Source organism: Rattus norvegicus, chromosome 9, assembly GCF_036323735.1.
Source record: "Rattus norvegicus strain BN/NHsdMcwi chromosome 9, GRCr8, whole genome shotgun sequence".
Taxonomy (NCBI): domain Eukaryota; kingdom Metazoa; phylum Chordata; class Mammalia; order Rodentia; family Muridae; genus Rattus; species Rattus norvegicus.
Genome location: NC_086027.1, coordinates 56,435,662 through 56,463,406, shown reverse-complemented (window position 1 = coordinate 56,463,406; position 27,745 = coordinate 56,435,662).

Here is a 27,745-nt window from a genome sequence, read left to right as displayed (position 1 = left end):
TTACCCAAGTCTCCTTTGTCCCTTTTCTTTTCCAAAAACATTTTTAGCATACTCTAGCTGAATCCATGAGTGCACATCACACAGTTTCATTGCTCTTTGGGGCAGCAGTTGCAGGAAGGTAAAGTGAAAACACAAGCCATAGGACTGTGTGCTGCAGTCCTTGTTTTACATGTCAGATTATTTTTCAGTTTGTAAATACTGTAAAGGGCTATGAAGAGTCTAATACTTTATGGATTTTGGTAGAAGAAATAAAATCTAAAGCCAAGACAAATTACAGTTTATAGTAACCAAGTAACAACTAAACTAGCTAAATTGGTTTGGGGTCATCATTAAGAAAATAAACAAAAGCATACTGCACACTGCACACTAATTTTTGGATAGCTTCTTGAGATTCCAAAGTAGGCCTTTATAACTTCATACCCACTTCATTCTCATCACTGCAATTAGGCACCTGAGAGAAAATGATCTCTTTCTGGGAAGCATTGTATGTAGTCATCAAGATATCTTACAACAGTGTGAGTCAGGAGCTAAGGGAGGTAGAACCAGAAATATCACTCTAAGACCACAGGGAGCATGAATGTCTCACCAATACCTTGAGAGTCCACTGTTGAGTGGATTTTTGTGAGTGGGAAGAAGACATAGTATTACCAGACTGAAATGGTCCAGATAGTTTAGAAAGATGCACAAGGCTGGGGAGATGGCCATATTTACCTTGAAAACATGAGTACCAGCTTGGAGTCACATAAATGGCACATGGGCTCTAGTCTGTGCAGGCAGAGACAAGGATCCCTGGAGAAAGTTAGACTATGGCAAGACTAGACATGTTCATGATCTCTGGGTTTGCCTGAGGAACACTGAATCAGTAAATAAGGTGGAAGAGAAAAGGGTTACAAGTCCCAATATCAACCTCTGACATTTACACACATGCATACCTACACCCATTCATACACCTGCACCCAAGCACTCACAGGTGAACTACACACACATGCACGCGCATGGGCACACACACACACACACACACACACACACACAAAGAGAGAGAAAGAGAGAAAGAGAGAGAGAGAGAGAGAGAGAGAGAGAGAGAGGTGGGGGTATAAAGGGAAGTTTCAAGGACCTCAATAGTGTGACCCTAGAACAAACACTATAACCTGAAAGAACAGCTGGGAGCTTCTGACCGGGCACTGGGAGAATCAAGTCAATTGTAGTCAAATCTGCTACAGCAAGAGGGAACAATGAGACTTTGGGGGAACCTTCCTCACTGCAACACAAAGAGGCCAGATTTTGGCATCCTTGTCTGGCACAAATTAAGTCCACTAAAATCTGTACCCTGGAGTTTGTGATGCTGGGTGTGTTTCTTGGTCTTAAATCATGATAGATCCAGCCAGCAATGGTGCCAATCTCTATTAACAGTTTGAGCCTAGTCAGTCTCACTGGATTATAGACTCATGCATGAAAGTCCCATCAGAAGCTTCCAATTGGGACCCTAAGCAGAGGTTTTAATCTGCAAATCTTTCATGTCTAAGGGACAGAAGAGCTAGGCCTTTGGGAACAGACCAAGTCAGTAAAAGATGAGAGCTTTCTTCAAGGATAGCACTGCTCAGCATTATGGGAGATACTTTTGAATTCTGCCCAAGAGCCAAAGAAGAGAGAAACTTCATATATCCTTGATTTTGCATCATTGGCACTGGGTCTAAAAGCAAGCATAGCACCCCTGTGTATACCTCTAGGTTCTAACTTAACCGGATTTACTAGTTAATTTTACCTGTCAACTTGAAACAAGGTAGATCACCTTAAAATAGAGTCGCTCTGTAAAGAATGATCTAGATCACATTGGTCCATAGGCTTGCCTGTGGAAAATTATCTTGATTTATAATGGATATACAACATAGCCTATTATAAGCAGTACTATTCCATAGGCATGGAGTCCTAAACATCACAATAGAGGAGAAACACAAGCACGTATGGATGTGGGTGGTTTTGTTGTCTGTTTTTTCTGTACTCTTGGCTGTGGATATGATAGCTACTCTTGATAATGAAGGTGTGGCAACACTTTAGTTACGGAGATTAAGCTGAGGCTTTTCATTTGTCCATAGACAAGAAATAATCTATATTATGAATGTATTTGATAGCTAAGAGCAGTGGAACTAAATTCCAAGCACACATGGGCAACAAGATTCAGTTGTCCCCATGACACCAGATGTTGAAGCACTGTATCTGCTGTAGAATCTGTTTTGCAGACCACATTGGGACTTGAAGGTCAAGACTCACATTGTAAGGCCTCAGTGTTTGGTTTAGTATTCCTCCAAGGATACTTGAGCTTCTCGGACAACACTCAGGTTTTTACATGTCTGATTAATGATCTCTACATTAGCATGTCTCAGGAAAATCTTGCCAGGCATTAAGGGACTGTCAAGAGTAGCATCTATTCCTATGTAGGCTGAGATGTAGAATCAGCAAACAACAGAGCATTGAACTGATTCAAAGGACCTCATCTCAAAGCTGGCTGCCTTTCCCCACTATAAACCCTGCCTTACCCCATGAGCTAAATCTGCCTAGCTTGCACAGGTCTATTAGGTTCCTGTAGCTAACACAGTCACAAAAGTATGAGTCTTTCTCCAAGATTTTCCAACATACTGAGATGTCTGTGTGTGTGGTCTTTAACCCTCATAGGAACAGCAAAATCTGTGCTCCATTTCTACTCCTTTCTTCTTTACATGAATGGCTGAGGTCAGGGGAAGAGAGAAAGAGAGAGAGAGAGAGAGAGAGAGAGAGAGAGAGAGAGAGAGAGAGAGAGAGAAAGAGAGAGAGAGAGAGAGAGAGAAAGAAAGAGAGAGAATTTCTCATTATCATGCAACAACATTGTAAACTCACTTAACAACTTGAATTCTAGTCAACATCTCACCCATGCTTTCCCATTAGGCTGTCTGTCAGAAAAATCTCTCCAAGCAAGCCAAAGCTCCCTTTTAGTACTTAGTACTTGCTGTTTATAAAAAGGAAAGTAAAGAAAAGAAAAGAAAATTAAAGAAAAGGAGAAAAGAAAAATAAGAAATCTTTTCCTGTCATCTGCAAATGGATTTACAGGTGCAGGAAGGGCTGAGCTGTTGCTGCTGTTCCTTAGGAAGTGCCACATGACCACCTGTCATTTCCTAAGCAGAGCAGCTACAGCTCTCATGGATTCCTCATTGCACTGGCAGTGTGAACAGCTTTCTCAATGAGATGAATATCTCCTACTTGTCTGAAAGAACAAAGGATGACCGTCACTGCTAAACAGTGGAGATTTGTGTCTGATCTCTTAGTTGGTAAAAAAGCTCGCCCGGGCTCCCAAACCCCGTGGGAGAGAGAGCTCACTGCCCGGACACGTGGGCACTCCTGAGACTGAAGAGTGGAAGAGACCACCAACACTGCCCACCCCTGCCCACATCCCTGGCCCAAGAGGAAACTGTATACAGCCTCTGGGTTCCCTTGGATAAGGGCACAGGAGCATCAGGTCTGCTGCGTCAGAGACACCGCCCGAACCTGAAGGGACCAACTGGATAAACAGTTCTCTGCACCCAAATCCCGGGGGAGGGAGAGCTAAACCTTCAGAGAGGCAGACACACCTGGGAAACCAGAAAAGACTACACTCTACCCACATCTCTGACTCCAGAGGAAAACACCAAATGCCATCTGGGACTCTGGTGCTCGAGGGCTCCCGGAGAGGCCGGTGCAGGACCTCCTGGTTGCGGCCCCTGCGGAGAGCTCATAAGCAGCACCCCACGAGCAAACTTGAGCCTCGAAACCACAGGTAAGACCAACTTTTCTGCTCCAAGTGACCTGCCTGGCAAACTCAGGGCACAGGCCCATAGGAACAGCTGCAGACCTGTAGATAGGAAAAACTACACGCCCAAAAGCAGAACACTCTGTTCCCATAACTGGATGAAAGAAAACAGGAAAACAGGTCTACAGCACTGCTGACACACAGGCTTATAGGACAGTCTAGCCACTGTCAGAAATAGCAGAACAAAGTAACACTAGAGATAATCTGATGGCGAGAGGCAAGCGCAGGAACCCAAGCAACAGAAACCAAGACTACATGGCATCATCGGAGCCCAATTCTCCCACCAAAGCAAACACGGAATATGCAAACATACCAGAAAAGCAAGATCTAGTTTCAAAATCATATTTGATCATGATGCTGGAGGACTTCAAGAAAGACATGAAGAACTCCCTTAGAGAAATGCAGGAAAACATAAATAAACAAGTAGAAGCCTACAGAGAGGAATCACAAAAATCCCTGAAAGAATTCCAGGAAAACACAATCAAACAGTTGAAGGAATTAAAAATGGAAATAGAAGCAATCAAGAAAGAACACATGGAAACAACCCTGGATATAGAAAACCAAAGGAAGAGACAAGGAGCCGTAGATACAAGCATCACCAACAGAATACAAGAGATAGAAGAGAGAATCTCAGGAGCAGAAGATTCCATAGAAATCATCTACTCAACTGTCAAAGATAATGTAAAGCGGAAAAAGCTACTGGTCCAAAACATACAGGAAATCCAGGACTCAATGAGAAGATCAAACCTAAGGATAATAGGTATAGAAGAGAGTGAAGACTCCCAGCTCAAAGGACCAGTAAATATCTTCAACAAAGTCATAGAAGAAAACTTCCCTAACCTAAAGAAAGAGATACCCATAAGCATACAGGAGCCTACAGAACTCCAAATAGATTGGACAATAAAAGAAACACCTCCCGTCACATAATAGTCAAAACACCAAATGCACAAAATAAAGAAAGAATATTAAAAGCAGTAAGGGAAAAAGGTCAAGTAACATGTAAATGCAGACCTATCAGAATTACACCAGACTTTTCGCCAGAGACTGAAAGCCAGAAGATCCTGGACAGATGTCATACAGACCCTAAGAGAACACAAATGCCAGCCCAGATTACTGTATCCTGCAAAACTCTCAATTAACATAGATGGAGAAACCAAGATATTCCATGACAAAACCGAATTTACACAATATCTTTCTACAAATCCAGCGCTACAAAGGATAATAAATGGTAAAGCCCAACATAAGGAGGCAAGCTACCCCTAGAAAAAGCAAGAAACTAATTGTCTTGGCAACAAAAAAAGAGAAGAAAAGCACACAAACATAACCTCACATGCAAATATGAATATAAAAGGAAGCAATAATCACTATGCCTTAATATCTCTCAACATCAATGGTCTCAACTCCCCAATAAAAAGACATAGATTAACAAACGGGATACGCAATGAGGACCCTGCATTCTGCTGCCTACAGGAAACACACCTCAGAGACAAAAACAGACACTACCTGAGAGTGAAAGGCTGGAAAACAACTTTCCAAGCAAATGGTCAGAAGAAGCAAGCTGGAGTAGCCATTCTAATATCAAATAAAATCAATTTTCAACTAAAAGTCATGAAAAAAGATAAGGAAGGACAATTCATATTCATCAAAGGAAAAATACACCAAAATGAACTCTCAATCCTAAATATCTATGCCCCAAATACAAGGGCACCTACATACATAAAAGAAACCTTACTAAAGCTCAAAACACACATTGCACCTCACACAATAATAGTAGGAGATTTCAACATCCCACTCTCATCAATGGACACATCATGGAAACAGAAATTAAACAGAGACGTAGACAGACTAAGAGAAGTCATGAACCAAATGGACTTAACAGATATTTATAGAACATTCTATCCTAAAGCAAAGGATATACCTTCTTCTCAGCTCCTCATGGTACTTTCTCCAAAATTGACCATATAATTGGTCAAAAAACGGGCCTCAACAGGTACAGAAGGATAGAAATAATCCCATGCGTGCTATCAGACCACCACAGCCTAAAGCTTGTCTTCAATAAGGGAAGAACACCCACATATACATGGAAGTTGAACAATGCTCTAATCAACAATAAACTGGCCAAGGAAGAAATAAGGAAAGAAATTAAAGACTTCTTAGAATTTAATGAAAATAAAGGTACAACATACCCAAACTTATGGGACACAATGAAAGCTGTGCTAAGAGGAAAACTCATAGCTCTGGGTGCCTGCAGAAAGAAACAGGAGAGAGCATATGTCAGCAGCTTGACAGCACACCTAAAAGCTCTAGAACAAAAAGAAGCCAATACACCCAGGAGGAGTAGAAGGCAGGAAATAATCAAACTCAGAGCTGAAATCAGCCAAGTAGAAATAAAAAGGATCATAGAAAGAATCAACAGAACCAAAAGTTGGTTCTTTGAGAAAATCAACAAGATAGATAAACCCTTAGCCAGACTAACGAGAGGATACAGAGAGTGTGTCCAAATTAACAAAATCAGAAATGAAATGGGAGACATAACTACAGATTCAGAGGAAATTCAAAATATCATCAGATCTTACTATAAAAGCCTATATTCAACAAAACTTGAAAATCTGCAGGAAATGGACAATTTCCTAGACAGATACCAGGTACTGAAATTAAATCAGTAACAGATAAATCATTTAAACAACCCCATAACTCCTAAGGAAATAGAAGCAGTCATTAAAGGTCTCCCAACCAAAAAGAGCCCAGGTCCAGACGGGTTTAGTGCAGAATTCTATCAGATCTTCATAGAAGACCTCATAACAATACTATCCAAACTGTTCCACAAAATTGAAACAGATGGAGCACTACCAAATTCCTTCTATGAAGCCACAATTACTCTTATACCTAAACCACACAAAGACCCAACAATGAAAGAGGACTTCAGACCAATTTCCCTTATGAATATCGACGCAAAAATATTCAATAAATTCTGGCAAACCGAATCCAAGAGCACATCAAAACAATCATCCACCATGATCAAGTAGGCTTCATCCCAGGCATGCAGGGATGGTTTAATATACAGAAAACCATCAACGTGATCAATTATATAAACAAACTGAAAGAACAAAACCACATGAGCATTTCATTAGATGCTGAGAAAGCATTTGACAAAATTCAACACCCCTTCATGATAAAAGTCCTGGAAAGAATAGGAATTCAAGGCCCATACCTAAACATAGTAAAAGCCATATACAGCAAACCAGTTGTAACATTAAACTAAATGGAGAGAAACTCGAAGCAATCCCACTAAAATCAGGGACTAAACAAGGCTGCCCACTCTCTCCCTACTTATTCAATATAGTTCTTGAAGTTCTAGCCAGAGCAATCAGACAACAAAAGGAGATCAAAGGGATACAGATTGGAAAAGAAGAAGTCAAAATATCACTGTGTGCAGATGATATGATAGTATATTTAAGTGATCCCAAAAGTTCCACCAGAGAACTACTAAAGCTGATAAACAACTTCAGCAAAGTGGCTGGGTATAAAATTAACTCAAATAAACCAGTTGCCTTCCTCTACACAAAAGAGAAACAAGCCGAGAAAGACATTAGGGAAATGACACCCTTCATAATAGTCCCAAATGATATAAAATACCTCCGTGTGACTTTAACCAAGCAAGTAAAAGATCTGTACAATAAGAACTTCAAGCCTCTGAAGAAAGAAATTGAAGAAGATCTCAGAAGATGGAAATATCTCCCATGCTCATGGATTGGCAGGATTAATATAGTAAAAATGGCCATTCTACCAAAAGCAATCTACAGATTCAATGCAATCCCCAACAAAATACCAATCCAATTCTTCAAAGAGTTAGACAGAAACATTTGCAAATACATCTGGAATAACAAAAAACCCAGGATAGCTAAAACTATCCTCAACAATAAAAGGACTTCAGGGGGAATCACTATCCCTGGACTCAAGCAGTATTACAGAGCAATAGTGATAAAAACTGCATGGTATTGGTACAGAGACTGACAGATAGACCAATGGAACAGAATTGAAGACCCAGAAATGAACCCACACACCTATGGGCACTTGATTTTTGACAAAGGAGCCAAAACCATCCAATGGAAAAAAGATAGCATTTTCAGCAAATGGTGCTGGTTCAACTGGAGGGCAACATGTAGAAGAATGCAGATCGATCCATCCTTATCACCCTGTACAAAGCTTAAGTCCAATTGGATCAAGGACCTCCCCATCAAACCAGATACACTCAAACTAATAGAAGAAAAACTAGGGCAGCATCTCAAACACATGGGCACTGGAAAAAAATTTCCTGAACAAAACACCAATGGCTTATGCTCTAAAATCAAGAGTCGACAAATAGGATCTCATAAAACTGCAAAGCTTCTGTAAGGCAAAGGACAATGTGGTTAGGACAAAACAGCAACCAACAGATTGGGAAAAGATCTTTACCAATCCTACAACAGATAGAGGCCTTATATCCAAAATATACAAAGAACTCAGGAAGTTAGACTGCAGGGAGACAAATAACCCTATTAAAAAATGGGGTTCAGAACTAAACAAAGAATTCACAGCTGAGGAATGCCGAATGGCTGAGAAACACCTAAAGAAATGTTGAACATCTTTAGTCATAAGGGAAATGCAAATCAAAACAACCCTGAGATTTCACCTCACACCAGTGAGAATGGCTAAGATCAAAACTCAGGTGACAACAAATGCTGGCGAGGATGTGGAGAAAGAGGAACACTCCTCCATTGTTGGTGGGACTGCAGACTGGTAAAACCATTCTGGAAATCAGTCTGGAGGTTCCTCAGAAAATTGGACATTGAATTACCTGAGGATCCAGCTATACATTTCTTGGGCATATACCCAAAAGATGCCCCAACATATAAAAAAGACACGTGCTCCACTATGTTCATAGCAGCCTTATTTATAATAGCCAGAAACTGGAAAGAACCCAGATGCCCTTCAACAGAGGAATGGATACAGAAAATGTGGTACATCTACACAATGGAATATTACTCAGCTATCAAAAACAATGCTTTTATGAAATTCATAGGCAAATGGTTGGAACTAGAAAATATCATCCTGAGTGAGGTAACCCAATCACAGAAAAACACACATGGTATGCACTCATTGATAAGTGGCTATTAGCCCAAATGCTTGAATTACCCTAGATGCATAGAACACATGAAACTCAAGACGGATGATCAAAATGTGAATGCTTCACTCCTTCTTTAAAAGGGGAACAAGAATATCCTTGGCAGGGAATAGAGAGTTAAAGATTAAAACAGAGACAGAAGGAACACCCATTCAGAGCCTGCCCCACATGTGGCCCATACATATACAGCCACCCAATTAGACAAGATGGATGAAGCAAAGAAGTGCAGACCAACAGGAGCCGGATGTAGATCGCTCCTGAGAGACACAGCCAGAATACAGCAAATACAGAGGCGAATGCCAGCAGCAAACCACTGAACTGAGAACAGGACCCCCGTTGAAGGAATCAGAGAAAGAACTGGAAGAGCTTGAAGGGGCTCGAGACCCCATATGAACAACAATGCCAAGCAACCAGAGCTTCCAGGGACTAAGCCACTACCTAAAGACTATACATGGACTGACCCTGGACTCTGACCTCATAGGTAGCAATGAATATCCTAGTAAGATCACCAGTGGAAGGGGAAGCCCTTGGTCCTGCTAAGACTGAACCCCCAGTGAACGTGATTGTTGGGGGGAGGGCGGCAATGTGGGGAGGATGGGGAGGAGAACACCCATAAAGAAGGGGAGGAGGAGGCGGCGTTAGGGCGATGTTGGCCCAGAAACCGGGAAAGGGAATAACACTCGAAATGTAAGTAAGAAATACTCAAGTTAATAAAAAAAGTAATAAAAGAAAAAAAAAAAGCTTGCCCCATTCAGAGAGGAGTTTGCAGCTATCTCCAAACATCCTTACTAAAATTCAACTTACAGTGACCTTCCCAAACTCTTGTTGACCATAGAGTAGAGGGCAGTTTACTACCCTGTACACCATAAGCTTTGTCAGCTCACTATCAATTTCCATGGATCTCCTCTAAATCCTGTTTATTGACATATGCTCAGGTCCTTAAAGTCTGTCAGCGTCCTACAGTCATTGTCCAGACAGTAACAGATCTGCCATTATTATACTTTCCAGCTTTCTAGATGCTGGGGAAGAACCTTAGATTCTTAGATATGAAATAAAGGACTGGGGGGGGGGTGGGGATTTAGCTCAGCGCTAAAGCGCTTGCCTAAGAAGCGCAAGGCCCTGGGTTCAGTCCCCAGCTCCGAAAAAAAGAACCAAAAAAAAAAAAAAAAAAGAAATAAAGAACTGTTTTACACTCACACTGTATCAAGATCCAAAGTGTCAGTGTTTTTAGTGTTCCTCAAGTCTTGCAACAGGGTGTGCAAGAAGGGACAGGTGATGGTGATATCCATTTGTGCAGTAGGCTGGCCACAGAGGTAAAACCTGAGTGTAGGGTTAGTCTTAGTTATTTTACCATTGCTGTGAAAAGACCATGACCAATTTATAAAAGGAGGTATTTATTTGGGGCTTGGTTTCAGATGAGTCCATTACCATTGTTGAGCATGGCAACATGCAAGAAGTCATGATATTGGAGCAGTGGCTGAGAGCTTGATCCAGAACCAAGAAGTAGAATTGGGGTTGGGGAGCTAAATGGAAGAGTAATGGTGTTTGAAACCTCATACCCATTCCTCAAGAACATATCACCTCCAGGCCACATTTCCTGATCTTTTTCCAACAGTTTCACCAACTGTGGGGACCAATTATTCAAACATATGAGACTATAGCCATTCTTATTCAAAACACCACAATGGAATAGCATAATCTAAATCTTTTATAATGGTCAGTAAGAATGTCCCCTACCCTTCACCCCTATCCTTTTGGACAGTATTCCAACTTTCAAAGCTCTTTACCACGTGAACATTCTGTATAAGGAACAAGGGGAAAGAAAATCAATGCTTTGCTCACAAGGTACGCATAAATTAGAGAGTCTGGTGGAGAACTGTCTTCCTTAGAGTAGAAAAGGCTCAAAGAAAAATCTATAAGCATTTTAACCTGCAGGTAATTAAAATTGAATTTAAGTTTTGCAAAACTTTTAAATGTGGAAGGATGATCTGGTATTAGTCAGTGTTCTATAGCTGTGAAAAGACACCATGAACCCAGCAACTCTTATAAAGGAAAGCATTTGATTGAGGCTGGCTTACAATTTTGGAGGTTTAGTCCATTGTCATCATGGAAGGAAGCATGGTGGCATGCAGGCAGACGTGGTGCTGGAGAAGGAACTTGGAAGTTTTACATCCCAATCTGCAGGAAGCAGTAAGAGCAAGACACTGGGCCTAGCTTGAGCATTTGAAACCCCAAAGTCCATCCCCAGTGACATATTTATTCCAACAATGCTATACCTCCTAATGGCTCTCAAGTAGCACCACTCCCCGATGATCATGCATTTAAATACATCATCCTCTGGGAGCCATTCCTCTACTCAAACCACCATACCTTAAATTTCGCTGGAGACTAACTCTAGTACCTAATATTCTAGAGAATCTAACACATTGCCCATGAATCACTAGCGTTTCAGTTTTCTAATGGTTACAGAAAACAAATGCCTTGAATGTCCTTGTAACAGGAACTGCTGGTGTATAAAAATAATGCAAACATGGATGTCCTAGTTTTTCATAGTTGAATACTATTCCATTGTGTAAATAAACCACATTTTCTATACCCATTCTTCAGTTGAGTAACATCTGGGTTCTTTCCAGCTTATGGGTATTATAAATAAGGCTGCTATGAATGTGGTGGCACAAATGTCCTTGAGCATCTTTTTGGAATATGCCCAGGAATAGTATGCCTCAGATAGAACTATTTGCAATTTTCTGAGAAGCCACCAAATTGATTTCCAGAGTGGATGTACCACCTTGCAATTCCACCAACCTCCAAGAGGAGTGTTCCTCTTTCTCCACATCCTCGCCAGTATGTGCTGTCACTTCAGTTTTGATCTTAGCCATTCTTATAGGTGTGAGGTAGGATTTCATGGTCATTTTGATTTGCATTTCCCTGATGACTAAAAATATTGAACATTTCCTTAAGTGCGTCTCAGTCATTCAAGATCTGTTGTGAATTCTCTGTTTAGCTTGTACCCAATTTTAATTGGGTTATTTGGTTTTCTGGAGGTTAACTTCTTGAGTTCTTTACATATTTTTGGATATTAGCCCAGATACAGGGTTAGTGAAGATCTTCTCCCAATCTCTAGGTTGCTGATTTATCCTATTAGCTGTGTCCTTTGCCTTACAGAAGTTTTTCAGTTTCGTGAGGTCCCATTTATGATTTTGATCTTAGAGCTGGAGCAATTGAAGTTCTGTTTAGGAAATTCCCCTGTGCTAATAAGTGTGAGACTCTTTCCTAGTTTCTCTTCTATTAGATTCAGAGTATCTGGTTTTATGTTGAGGTCCTTGATACACTTGGGCTTGAGCTTTGTGCAGGATGATAAATATCGATCTATTTCATTTTTCTACACGCAGACTGTCAGTTAGACCAGCATCATTTATTGAAGATGCTTTTCTCCCTCACTGTATGTTTTTGGTTTCTTTGTCAAAGATCAAGTGTTCATAGGTGTGTAGGTTTACTTCTGGGTCTTCAATTCTATTCCATTGATCTACCTGTCTGTTTGTGTACCAATATCATGCAGTGTGTATCACTGTTGCTTTGTAGTATAGCTTGAGGTCAGGGATAGTAATTCTCCCAGAAGTTCTTTTATTGTTGAGAATTGTTTTTGACTACCCTGGGTTTTTTGTTTGTTTGTTTGTTTTTCCATATGAAATTAAGAATTGCTCTTTCCATGCCTGTGAATTTTGCAGGCAAATAAGTGAAACTAGAAAATATCATCCTGAGTGAGGTAACCCAGACTCAAAAGGACATACATGGTATATACTCACTGATTAGTGGAAATATTAGCCAAAAAGTACAGAATACCTAGGATACAATTCACAGACCATAGGAAGTATAACAAGTGGAAAGGCCCAAGTGAGGATGTTTCAGTTCCACTTAGAAGGGGGAAGGAAATAATCACAGGAACTAGAGGAAGGGAGGGACTTGGGTGGGAGAGGGGAGGAGGTAGGGAAAGGATCAAGTATGTGGGCAACAGGAAGCCCAGAAGGCCAAGAGAATGGATGTAGATAAGCAGCATGGGGGGATTGGAGGTAGGTTGGCCCTCTAGAAAGTACCAGAGACCAGGAGAGACTCTGAGGACTCAAGGGGGTGACCTTAGCCAAAATGCCTAACGTTGGGGAGAGGCAACTTGGAGGGAACTCAGAACTTGAAGAGTCCACCTCCAGTAGATAGACAGGGCCTCAAGTGTAGGGACAAGTTTACTAACCCACAGTCAAAATTTATGACACAGAAAATTTCCTGTCTAAAAGAATTGCAATATGAAGAAGAGACTGAAGGAAAGGCAGTCCAAGTCCCAACTTGGGATCCATATCATGGGAGGGCATCAAGGCCTGACACTAGTAGTGATGCTATGATGTGCTTACAGACAAAAACCTGGCATAGCTGTCTCTGAGAGCACTTACCAGTAGCTGACTGAGACAAAAGCAGATACACACAACCATTTAACTGAAATCAGGGACCCCTATGGTTGAATTAGGAGACTGAAGAAGCTGAAGGGGAGAACAACCCCATAAGGAGGCCAGCAGTTTTAATTTATCCAGACCCCAGGAAACTCCCACAGACTGAGCATATGTGGGGCAGTCCAAGGCCCCTGGTATAAATAGAGCAGAGGTCTGCCTGGTCAGACTTTGGTGGCAGAAGATGTGTTTAATCCTCTAGAGACTTGAGACCCTAGGGAAGAAGAGGAGTCCTGGTATGGGTTGGGGAGCACCCTGTTGGAGGCAAGGGGGAGGACAAATGGGATGAGTAACTGTGGGAGGGGGGACTGAGAAGGGGAGAACAATGACTGGAATGTAAATAAATAAAATAATAAAATTTAAAAAATAATGCAAACAAAGTTGACAGTGAGGACTCAGGTCATTCATGCTTCTTTTGATCATCAACCAAGCATCAGACACTATTCTAGATGACTATGTGGATGGTGGCTTGAATATATTTGGCCCATGGGAAGTGGCACTATTATGAGGTGTGGCCTTGCTAGAATAGGTGTTGGAGGAAGTGAGTTACTATGTAGGCTGGCTTTGAGGTCTGCAAGTGATCATGCTCCACTCACTGGGGAAGAGAACCTCCTGGATGACTGCCTAAGACAAATTCTCCTCCTGGCTGCCTTTGGGTCAAGATGTAAAACTCTGGGCTCCTCCAGCACCAAGACTCCCTGCACAATGCCATGTTTTCCACCATTATCATGATAGACTGAACCTCTGAACCTGTAAGACAGCCCTAATTAAATATTGTCCTTTATCAGAGTTGCCTTGGTCATGTTGTCCCTTCACAACAATGAAACCCTAAGGCAATATGCAAAAAGATAAGGATTATATTTCACTTAATTTTTGAAATAGGATCTTGTTATGTACCCTGGATTGCCAAGAACTCGTGACTCTCTTATTTTGGCTTTGTGAGTGCTGGAAATGTAGATGTGTGCCGCCATATTAGGCTTTAGAAATTTAAAAAATCACAACCTTCACTTTTTATTAATTTGTTTATTTATATTTATTTATATCATCTATTTATTTATGTAAGCATGTGTCCTATGGCAGAGGTCAGAGGACAAGTCTCGGGTGTCAGTCAGGCTTGGCAGTAGACACATTACCTATTGACTCATCTTGCAAGTCGCTGTTTTAAAAGTGTTATATAAATTTAAAATATTTAAGCATTTAAAAGGTATTTTTATTTTATTAAGAGAAAGTTTCTGTATTATATAGCTCTAGTTGTCCTGGAACTTGCTATGGAGACCAGACTGACCTTGAACTCAAAGTGATCCACCTTACTCTGGTTCCTGAGTGCTGTGTACCACCACAACCACAAATATTTTAAGCTAGAGAGAGAGGGGTTCAGTGGTTTAGAGCATTGGTTGCCCTTCCAGAGGACTGGGTTTGATTCCCATCAACTACTTGGTGGGTCACAACTGATTGTCTATAACAGCAGTCTTGGGGTTCCAATGCCCTTTTCCAATACCAAGCACCCAAGTATCAAAATACCCAGACATATAAAACAACCATTTTCTAAAGTATTGCATTACCCGCATAGTGTTGAAGTTTGTATTTTGGGTTTGAGTGCAATTTTAAAGAAAATACAAAATTAAATATGGAAGTTGGCAGATATAGTTGTTTTAGTTTTGAAGTGACGAGGGTAAAATGAAGAAAAGGCTGCATCAGGCTTTGAAATGTATGGAGAACTCTCCAACAATGTGCACATATAAGCTAACAGTGGCCCAAAGCAAATTAACCTAAACTATGATTATAATATCTTAAGAGGTGTCACTGCATCTGGGGGAATCTGAGGAGACCGTAGAACACCTGCACTGTTCAGCCGGAGCCTCAAGCCTCCAGATATGGGAAATAAGCTGTAAATTAGGGGATGACCAAAAGGAAGACCCTCTTCGCTTAGGAGATGAAGTTTCAGAGAAGATTTGGTCAATGTCAACAATCTTTTAAAGACCTCTGTGGTTAGGCCCAGAGTACTCTCCATCCCTATCCTAGTTGAGTCCTGGACTGGTATCCAGCCTAGGCCATGAAGAGGGGGGTTAGGATGCCAGGGAGAGGGACATCTAGTCAGCACTTCTTAGCAGGGATATGCATCTGGCACAGGGCTGCATGTGTCCGAAAGAAGGAACACACTTTCCTAAACAGAGTGTTGTCCTCTTTGGCTTTAATTGTCAACTTGACACAACCTAGAATACACCTCAAAGGGATCTCTGGGGAGAATTGCTTAGATCAAGTTGGCCCGTAAACCTGTGTGTGTGGGAAGAGTCTTAACAGTTAATTGATGCATGAAGACCCAGTCTACTGTGGGCCACACCATTGCCTAGTCTAGGTTCTGGACTACATGAGAGTAGATAAAGCTAGCTGAGAGCAGTCAGGCAGCATAGGTCTACTTGTTCCTCTTCTCTCTTGACTGTGGATGTAGTGCTACTAAATTCTCAAGCCTCGGTAGCTATTACCTCCCTACATGATATACGGTAACCTAGAATTTTAGGCCAAGTAAACCCCTCTCCCTTAAAACTGCTTCTGGTAGGGTATTTTGTCAAAGTAACAGAAATGAAACCAGAACAAGAACCTAGACAGAGAGGGGTACCATCTCTTACCTACATAAAGGCTTAGGCGGGTGGGCCATCACTGTGAAATGTGACCATACTCAAATCCTAGAGTGCTAAAACTCAGAGCGCCAATTGAAATTCTATGAAAGTATTTTGATGATAAATAAAAGATGGCATTACTTCATACAGTGGGTAGTAAACATATGGAACTCATTATCCTCAAGATGTTGCATAGTCTACAAATATAAATAGGATAAAGAAAGATTTAGATAAATCCATGCTGGTTAGATTCATGTGAGAGGCTAGAGTATTGTTAGAAACACACAGGGAACATGTCCAAATACTTTCAGGAAAAATACCATGTTTATATTCAAAGTGTCCTGCAGTTCCAGGGCCATAAACTGATCATAGTGACTCGCTACTAAGAGGGTTCCTCAGGGAAATCAACTGTAACCAAGTTTTAACACTCCTGGGTGTTATTCTGCTGTGTGATAGAGTGCTGCCTTCATATCCAAAGCTCTCACTGTTCTGCAATCATTCATATGGTCTCAAAAGAAGTTCCTCCTCTTCCCTTTTTTTGGCACTTGTGATGCATTCCAGTTTACCAGACTGTAAGGAAGTGCTTTCCTAGCCCAAGATGACAACTGGAATGTGCAAGGCCACCTGGTTATAACTCAATAAACATTGACTTGTGAATAACAGTTTTGACCTTCTACCCTGTTCCTCGGGATTTTGTTTTCACTGTGGTGATGAGAGAGGCTTCTCTATGTCAGGGGAGACACAAGTTCCCTACATCCCATAGCCTCCCCCCCCCCCAGAGAACTGGTTGTATACTTAACAATCTCCTGTGAAATTGTGGGCACAGTCAAGTATCATTGTTGTGTGAGACTACAAAGAGCTAACACCCAAAGTCAGGGAGCTTCAGGCTCATTCCGGACCATCCCAGAAATAGGCCTGTTTAGTTCCCATCACTGAGCTCAATGCAACCTTAGAGGCTAACCCAAAAAACATCTACAGCTGTAGAATGCGTTATTTTCTCTATTCAGCCCCAGGCCCACTTCTCAATAATCATTAATCATTAATCAATAATCATTAATCATTAATCAATAATCATTGATGGATACTGGCACATTATTCCTTTTCCCAAAATGATGAATTTGAAAATTCAGGAAGTCATTCCACAGTACCCAGTAGGTCAATGTACTGGGGCACAGTAATCCACTTTCAGTCCATTCTGGATCAGTAAACCTGACTCAAACTCCACAGAGTCTAGTTCTTTTCTTTTGTGCTCTCATCTGCTAGCATGATTTCCTGCTTCTCCTTGCAGACTCCAGTTTTGTTTCTAAACAATAACGCACAAACCTCTAAATGAGGAAATAATTCTTCTCAGGAAATATAGTCTAAATTCATACTTTAAAGAAAACTAACATTTGTTGGCAAGAAACAATGTGTGGTCCTGTGAATACAAAACACATCGCTGTTGTTTAATAACTCAAAGCTCCTGGAATGACAAGCACTAAGTCGCAACAATGTCTTTGCTTTTGCTTGTGTTCCTATGTGACATGACTCATCTGACAGTTCTCACAAAATCAGCAAACTATCTTTTCTAAGAGTAAATTCCTGCTTTCATTTCTGGGACCAAAGCATTGTCTATAATTTTTAAATCATAGGGATTTCCTCTTTCCTCCTGCTCAAGATTTCAGAGTGGAAATCTTAGAGTGGAATTTCAGCTCAAAGTGCTGCTTAGCAGAGAATGCTTAATACATTCACAAACATACTTTAATGACTTTGGTTTTTTTTAGCTTTAACACCTCAAAGTTCAGGACGTGTTATAAAGTCAGCTTCTTACCAAACAGACTTGTCCTATAATAGTCTCATAATTACAAGGGAACTAGATCAGTTTGAGAACAAGCTTGAAGGATAGACATCTCTCAAAAGAAAACCTATAGTAGGCCAACAAGCCTGTTAAGTCATGTGCACCCACACTAATAGTCAGGGAAATAAAACTTGAAACCACAATGAAACATCAACTCATCCCAGTCAGAATGATAATCATCAAAGAAAAATAACAAGTATCTGCAAGGATATTAAGAAATAGGAGGCATTTTGGGTAGGAATATAAATTAATAAGCCATTATAATAAACAGTTTGGAGTCTGCTCCAATGAACAAGAAATAGAATTGGTAGAAGATCCAGCAATGTTTACATACTCAAATGGAAACAAGTCAGAAGGCGTTCAAGGTCCCTCATCCACTGCACGCTGTCCACTGTAGGCCTCTATTATTGTCATCTAATGCAAAGAGAAGCTTCTCTGACGAAAGCTGAATGAGGTCCTGATCCATGGGTATAATTGATCTCTGTGTAGAACAATATGCCCCTAGGAGTCACTCTATTCCTATGTTCCTTTATCAAAATAATGTAGTAGGTTTTCCCTTAAGTCCATGACCTATCTAGCCTCAGGCTCTTGGCTACTTAGGGTGTCAGATATGGGTTTCTTCTCAAGGCATGCGCCATAAATCCAATTCTAAGATGTGATTGTTCACTCTCTAACATTTGTACCAGTATACCTGGCAGGCAGGTTGCTTCTGTAGGTCACAAGCCGAATGATATTCTTTGGTACCATGCAGAGAACCTTCTAGCGACAGGATGCTAATTAGGCAGCAGCTCCATATCTCTGTGTTTAGTGAGATAAGTGAACGGTGTCTTCAGCAATAGGACCTTACACCAATTGTGTAGAGTAACCAATAACCTTGGCAATAATCTTTGGCGCTTGTGGGATCCATGGGACCTTTCTGGCCAACAACTCCAATGTAACCCATTCTTGGCAGTGGAGTTTTTAGCTGTTAGTAAAGATGTGTGTTTGAGGCATTTTCTTCTCCCATTAAATAGTGGCTCTGCTTAGATTCCTTTAGTATATGCATACATTTAAGGAAGCTTCTGCAGTCTTAGGTTTCCCTGTGGTTTTTTGAAAGGCTATTAGTGTCAGTTGTCCTTACATTTCCTCCTTACCCTTCTTTCCCATTGTCTTCCCTATTGGATTCTAATTTAGTACTACTCTTGTCTCTCTATAACAATATATTCTATTTCTCCCTTCCTTGGAAGTGCCCTCTGCCATGCCTGATCCCTTACTAACTAACTAATCTCTGTGATTGTTTGGATTGAGGCACACGTGCCAAACATGTAAATGCTAACATCCACATATAAGAGAAAACATGCAACATTGATCTTTTTGGGTCTGGGTTACCTCACTAGGAATGAGTGTTTCTAGTGCTATTCATTTACCCTTGCAAATCTCATATGTTAGTTTTCTTAAAAACTAAATAATACTCCATTGTGTATTATTTTTATTAACTTTTTATCAGTTGATGAACACATGGGCTTAATATGATTACCTCCAGTTCATCTGTTCTTTATTACATGGTTTCTTCCTTCCTTTTTTCTACCTGTCTATCTGTCTGTCTATATCTATCTATCTATCTATCTATCTATCTATCTATCTATCTATCTATCTATCTATCTATCTCTCTATCTCTCTATCTATAACACAGTAATTAAAGAGACCAATGACAAAAGCAATAGGCAGGTACATGGAAGGGTTAAAGGGAGAAACAGGAAAAGATGATGTAATTATATCACAATCTCAAAAAAAGTTACTTAAAAAGATTGCTGAGAATTCTGCAAAGCTAAATTCATTTAACAACATTTTAGGAAACTCAGTTCAGGAACATCACTTTAAAAAATCATTTTTTAAAGTTTTATTTTTTTCACCTCTACATCTTTTTACTTACTTATTTTTGTATGTTTTTGATCATTTTCTTTTTTTTAACTGTATTTTTATTGGATATTTTTAAAATTTACATTTCAAATGCTATCCCCTTGCCAGTTTCCCCTCCTGAAACATGCTATCCCATCTCCTCTCCTCCTGCTTCTGTGAAGGTGCTCCCCCACCCACAAAATCCCTCTTTCCCACCTCCCCACACTGACATTCCCCTACACTGGGGCATGGAGCCTTGACAGGACCAAGGGCCTCTCCTCCCATAGATGCCTGGCAAGACCCATCCTCTGTTACATATGCAGCTGGAGTCATAGGTCAATTCCTGTGTACTTTTTGGATGATAGTTTAGTCCCTGGGAGCACTGGGGGATCTGGTTGGTTGATATTGTTGTTCTTCTTATGGGGTTGCAAACCCCTTCAGCTCCTTCAGTTCTCTAATTCCTGCATTGGGGACCCCATTCTCAGTTCAGTGGTTGGCTGCTAGCATCCACCTCTATATTTGCCGGGCTCTGACAGAGCCTCTTGGGAGACAGCTATATCAGGCTTCTGTCAGCATGCACTTCTTGGCATCCACAATACTGTCTGGGTTTTTTGCTGTATATGGGATGGATATGCAGGCGGAGCAGTCTCTGGATGACCTTTCCTTCAATCTCTGCTCCACACTTTGTCTCCGTATTTCCTCCTGTGAGTATTTTTGTCCCTCCTTCTAAGGAGGATTTAAGCATCCACACTTTGGTCTTCCTTCTTCTAGAGCTTCATGTGGCCTGTGAATTTTTTCTTAAGTATTCCAAGCTTTTGGGCTAATATCCACTTATCAGTGAGCACATACCTTGTGTGTGTGTGTGTGTGTGTGTGTGTGTGTGTGTGTGTGTGTGTGTGATTAGGTTACCTCACTAAGGATATCTCCAGTTCCATCCATTTGCCTGTGAATTCCATGAAGTCATTGTTTTTGATAGCTGAGTATTATTCCATTGTGTAGATGTACTACATTTTCTGTATCCATTCCTCTGTTGAAGGGCATCTGGGTTCTTTCCAGCTTCTGGTTATTATAAATAAGACTGCTATGAACATAGTGGAACATGTGTCCTTGTTATATGTTAGGGCATCTTTTGGGTATATGCCCAAGAGAGGTATAGCTGGATCCTCAGGCAGTTCAATGTCCAATTTTCTGAGGAACCTCCAGACTGATTTCCACAGTAGATGCAGTCACACCAATGGAGGAGTGTTCCTCTTTCTCCACATCCTCACCTGAATCTGTTGTCACCCGAGTTTTTGTTTTTGTTTCTGTTGTTTTAATCTTAACCATTCTGGTGTGAAGTGGAATCTCAGGGTTGTTTTGATTTGTATTTCCCTGATGACTAAGGATGTTGAACATTTCTTTAGGTGCTTCTGGGTCATTCCATATTCTTCAGTTGAGAATTCTTTGTAGCTCTGTAGTCCATTTTTAATAGCATTACTTGATTCTGTGGAGTCTAACTTCTTGAGTTCTTAGTACATATTGAATATTAGCCCTCTATTGGATGTAGGATTGGTAAAGATCTTGTCCCAATCTGTTAGTTGCTGTTTTGTCCTAATGATAGTGTCCTTTGCCTTACAAAAGCTTTGCTATTTTATGAGGTCCCATTTGTCAAATCTTGACCTTAGAGTATAAGCCACTGGTGTCCTGTTCAGGAAATTTTCCCCTGCGCCCATGTGTTCAAGGCTTTCCCCCACTTTCTGTTCTATTAGTTTCAGTGTATCTGATTTTATGTGGAGGTCCTTGATCCACTTGGACCTGAACTTTGTACAAAGCAATAAGAATGGGTCAGTTTGCATTCTTCTACATGCTGTCCTCCAGTTGAATCAGCACCATTTGTTGAAAATGCTCTTTTTTTCCACTGGATGGTTTTAGCTCCTTCGTCAAAGATCAAGTGATCATAGGTGTGTGGGTTCATTTCCGGGTCTTCAATTGATTCTGGTTCTTCATTGATCTACCTGCCTGTCTCTATACCAATAACACATAATTTTTTATCATTATTGCTCTGTAATACAGCTGGAGGTTGGGGATGGTGATTCCCCCAGAAATTCTTTTATTGTTGAGAATAGTTTTCGATATCCTGAGGGGTTTTTTTTGTTGTTATTCCAAATGAATTTGAGAATTGCTCTTTCCAACTCCGTGAAGAATTGACTTGGAATTTTGATGGGGATTGCACTGAATCTGTAGATTGCTTTTGGCAAGATGGCCATTTTCACTATATTCATCCTGCCAATGGTTTCTGCCTTTCTTATGGCTAAATAATGCTCTCTCCTCTCCTCTCCTCTCCTCTCCTCTCCTCTCCTCTCCTCTCCTCTCCTCTCTCTCGTTCTCTCTCTCTCTCCCTCCCTCCCTCTCTCTCTCTCTCTCTCTCTCTCTCTCTCTCTCTCTCTCTCTTTGTGTTTGTGTGTGTGTGCAGGTGTGTGTACGTGTCACATTTTGTTTATGTAGCCATATGCTGAAAGGTGCTAAATTTTTAAAATGTATTTATTGGGCACTTGAATTTCTTTTAAGACCTGTTTTTCCAGTTTATTTTCCCATTTATTTATTGGTTTATCTATTTTTTTACTGTTTTTGTTTGTGTGGGTTTTTTTTAGTTTTATATATTCTGGTTATTAATCTCCAAGTGGATAAATAGCAAACAAAAGATTTCCTCCTACTGTGTAGGTGTCTTTCCACTCTGTAGTTACTTTACTTGCTCTACCAAACTTTTCATGGATACAGGTCCCTCAATCAATCACTTTTGTCAGCTACTGGAGTCATTTTATCTTAAAACCTCCCAACTCCCTATCCACTTCATGCTTTCTATTGAAACTTTCAAAGTTCAAGGCTTATATTATATTGTAGGAGCTCTATTTGAAGAAATGCTGCTTGCCCCACATTCTTGTTGGAATAGCATCTGATCCTATGCAGAAAAATGCGGGTACAGTGCCTGGATCTGGATGAGACTATCCAGAAGTTTTTGAGAATACCATATCAATTTATTTTAGTCAATTTACCTCCCTTTGCTATTCAAGAGCGACAAGTGACTTTCTTCTAAGTCACACCTTAATTGATAGTGTTTTTCCCATAAAGACATGTAAAAAATAATGTTGTCTATGTGACAGGAGCAGTGGTTCTCATGGACAGTCTCATGGTCCTGGTCTATCACCAAGCTCTTGTGGGTACATTGTTTTTTGTGAGCAGTTCTAGCTAGAGGATCTTTGGGAAATAATTTTTGGATCAAAGCATAGGAAAGCCAGCTCTTAGTTTCCAGATGCTTTCTTTGCACCATGGTAAATGCTGAAGCCTTCCACAGAAAAGATGGAGCCCTATTCTCCATGTGACTGCCATGTGACAGCAAAACTAAGGCTCCAACTGACTTACACTGTTGCATGAAATCAATGTCTGTTAGACAATTCCCTGGAGTCTGAGGACTGCTGTGACCACATCACAGCCACCTGCAACACACAGTGACCTCTCACATCTATTGAAATAAAATCAGTGGTGTGCTGATAAATGTTAGCCAACCAATGTGTAGGCTAGTTTATGTCAAGGTGATAAAGGCTAGAGTCATTCGAGAAGAAAAACTCAACTGAGACAATGTCTCTATTAGATTTGCTCATAGGCCAATTCTGCAGTGCATTTTCTTAATTAGTGATTGATATGAGAGGGCCCAGCCCACTGGGCATAATGAGGATATTGCTGCCTCTGGACAGGTGATCCTGAGTTGTATTAGAAAGCAAGCTGAGCAAGGCAGTAGCAGTACTACTCTGTGGCTATTACCCTGCTTCCTTCTGGCCTCCAGGTTCCTGTCCTGAGTTCCTGCACTGGCTTCAGTCAGTGATGGGTTTATATCAGAACATGTTCATGAATAGAGTCATGTGAGAAGAATTCTGAGTGTTTGGGAGAACACTCCAAGAAAACAATAGTCTTGGGACCTCAGTTTCTTTAAAAATGTATTTTAATATTCCTTCCAGGTTAGCAGATAGGAATGAGTTTATTTCAAATTATTAATTATTGCTTGCTGATACAATTCAATTACATGTTTAACCTATCCTTTTTATGCTCCTATGGAAAAACACGTTTTTGCCACGTGTGTCCTTGTGATTATATACAGTTTGAATTCATGAGAATTTTACTCATGTGACCCTTATTTACTCTCAAAGTAGAAATTATCTGAGCGTCAGAAAAAATTTGGTTATTACATGAGACTTTGGTCTGCCTCATTTACTGGCTCGCAGGTCCTACTGCCTCTAGAATGGTGAGAGACTTGTAAACTATAAGGTGAAATAAACTTTTTACTCTTCGAGTTGCTTTGGCCATGGCATTTTATCACAGCAATAGAAACTCTAACTAGAACACCAGTTCTCATGAGATGACAGAGCCCTTGGTTTACACCACTTAAGTATTTTATGGCCTACTACACCAACCATAATTACCTTCAAGTCACCAATGTGCTGTTACTAACTTAACAGTTGTCTTGTAAGAATCAGTTACAAACTGGCCTAACACAACACCAGACACACACCACAGATGTTTCTCTAAGCTTCTCTCATTCATCAAAGCTCAACTTGATTGGGTATATCTCTCAATGTGTTACTTTTGGCCATGACCTTACAGGAACTTACTTTTATATGCACTTATTGGTAAGTCAGTGGAATGTTTCCAACAGCAACGAAGGGGGGAAGAAACAGTAGAGTGTCAGATCTTAAACAGTGTAAGCAATCAACACTGTTCCTTTTGTCACTGAAATTAAAAGAAACAAATAAAAAAGCCCATGACATAGCTATTAACAGCTGTATCAGTTCTTTGAAGACAAATGAGCATTGTTTAGTCATTTTACATAATATGGCAGTTTTTATTTAGAAACACTTTCTTTTTTTTAATTAGGTAGTCTTCTTTTTTATCTTTATTAACTTGAGTATTTCTTATCTACATTTCGATTATTATTCCCCTTCCCGGTTTCTGGGCCAACATCCCCCTAACCCTTCGCCCTCACCTTCTATATGGGCTTCCCCTCCCCATCCTACCCCCATTATGGCCCTCCCCCAACAATGACGTTCACTGGGGGTTCAGTCTTAGCAGGACCCAGGGCTTCGCCTTACACTGGTGACCTTACTAGGATATTCGTTGCTACCTATGAGGTTGGAGCCCAGGGTCAGTCCATGTATAGTCTTTAGGTAGTGGCTTAGTCCCTGGAAGCTCTGGTTGGTTGGAATTGCTGTTCATATGGGGTCTCAAGCCCCTTCAAGCTCTTTCAGTCCTTTCTCTGATTCCTTCAACGGGGGTCCCGATCTCAGTTCAGTGGATTGCTACTAGCATTCGCCTATGTATTTGCTGTATTCTGGCTGTGTCTCTCAGGAGAGATCTACATCCGTTTCCTGTCAGCCTGCACTTCTTTGCTTCATCCATCTTGTCTAATTGGGTGGCTATATATGTATGTCCCACATGTGGGGCAGGCTCTGAATGGGTGTTCCTTCTGCCTCTGTTCTAAACTTTGCTTCTTTATTCCCTCCCAAGGGTATTCTTGTTCCCCTTTTAAAGAAGGAGTGAAGCATTCACATTTTGGTCATCCTTCTTGAGTTTCATGTGTTAGAAACACTTTCTAATGATCACTTGAGAGATTCATTCTTTTACGACTCATGTGTAACATATTATACTATTTTCCATTTGAAATAATGACAAAAATTCCAGTAGTCAGCTTTTTCCATATCAATCTTTTATTTTCAGCACTGCTGATGCTGAGAAATATAAAACTGGGACATTGACCTCATGAGTTGAAATGCGTTACCTTTAATGACATCTATTTTGCCTAGTTGGGAAACTTTTTAATAACTCTTGGTACTTAGCTATAGCCCAGATGGACAATAGTATTGGAGAGCTTGGTTGTGGATAAGCTTAGCACAATTTAAAATATAAGAAATCACTATTAGTTACTGTCTGTCCTGAGATGAGAAACAGGATGGAATCCAATTCCTTCTGAACCACTGAAGCAAAACTGCTAAGTGAGTCTCCAAAGGATGCTAGTGCCCTTCATTCCTCTGTTCCTTCAACACCCTTTCTTTTGGACCACCAAGACTTTCATTGTGAACTGATAAATCTGGTCAGTTAAAATGAGACTTAGTCCATTCTTGGAACTCCTCACAAGGGACACTTTCCCCTATGTGTATTATATCTTGGCTATAGTCAGAATGTGGAAGGATTGTAAAGCCATTTAAGCAAACTGTCCCACACAATAATCTGTCCTCCTAGCACAAAATCTTATATTTCTCTGAAAGATCTCTTTTCCACAGTAGCTCAGAAATATGGTTTTAAAAAGTTCCTTGAAGAAGGTCATCTCCTAAATTCTCCACTATTGTAGCCCTTAGAGGAGACTGAAGTAGAGGTTAAAGGCCTGGGAGAAAAATGTTATTGCTTCCTCCTAGGAAAACAGTGCAAGCCACGTGAGTAAGAAGAGACAGGCTTGGGGCAAGCATCCTTACCCACCGAGCAGGCCCACTAGCTCATGGCATGTTAGTTGTTCTTTTGGAAGACTTCAAGTTTGTTGATTAATAAAAAAAAAAAACCTCTAATGGCTTATAAGGAAATTAAAACAAAGTAAGTTGCTAGCAAGGCATAATTTAAAAAACACAATTCAAATAAAATCTGTAACTATAATCTTGGTGTTTAAAGCTTGCTTGCTTCACTGCAGATTTATAGTCTATGCAAACACCATTTGCAGGAACACAGTGCTGTTTGCAAGTGGTGTTAACAGGAGTTCTTTCTTTCATCCTAAAGAATGGGAACACAGGGAAGTTCCTATGTGGTGTTACTCTCAGAAGTTAAAGCTACTATTTGTAGTGCATTCCGAGAAAGTCTCCACACTTTCAGGGAAAATATGTTGTTCTTTTTCTTTCACTTTCTAGTCTTTACCAAAATTTTAATTCTTTGCAATGGAGCCGAATCTGCCTAAATCTTTTTCTCTGCCCTTCAATACTTGAACTTGAATTCTGGACTCAAAATCCTTCCACAAATTGTGGGGTTCAATCACTCTTTTTCACTTCTAACTTCTCTTTCCCTAAATTAGACCAGGCAACGCCAATACTGGCTCTGTCACTTTTAAGCAAGACCAGCTTCTGTAGTCGGAAATACTTCACAGCAGAGCCAGATTGAAGAGCTGGTCTTTCCTCGGTGTCTGTTCTCACAGTGGCTCTCTCAGCAGAGGACACTGCACAGTCTTGGACACTGTACAAGTCGTAGCCCATTGGACCCGTATATGGATGACGTTGCAGGGTTTGAGAACGTCACACTCAGCCTACAGCAGCTTGGCCTGCCTCTTCAGACTGGAGCATGGACAGCTGGTGTTAGTTTTGGCGAGAATTACCTAATAGTTTTTAATACTGTGACAAACAGTGAATAAAAGGTTTATCTTGGCTCATAGTCAACCGATGCCATCTGATCTCAGGATGCTCCACTTCTAGATACCAGGAAGCAGGGTCACAGGGGCCGGAGTCACAAAGGTGAATCCTAGTAATGTACCTTCTCTAACCACACCCCCACCTCCCAAGTTTCTACCACTTCCCAGCAATGGCAGTAGATTATGACTCTACAAATGGATTAACCTGTTCAGTGTGAGCCCTTGAACACCTTATCCACTGATGTCCAAGCTTTCAACACAGAAGCCTTGGAGGACATTTCATCTTTAAGCCACCACAAATGGTCACCTTTGCTCTATTTAGATGCACGTAATAAAATGACACATGCCACCTTCTATGCTATTCTCTTCTAGTTTTAAATAGTCCTTTCTCAAATCTAATTAAACACTGTTATGGACTCGTCTTTGTAACAGCTCATCAATTAGGGTATTAATTCTCCATCTTCTTTCTCTTGTCTACGTAATGTATTCTTTCTTGTTACATAGGAAACATGAGAGAGGAACAC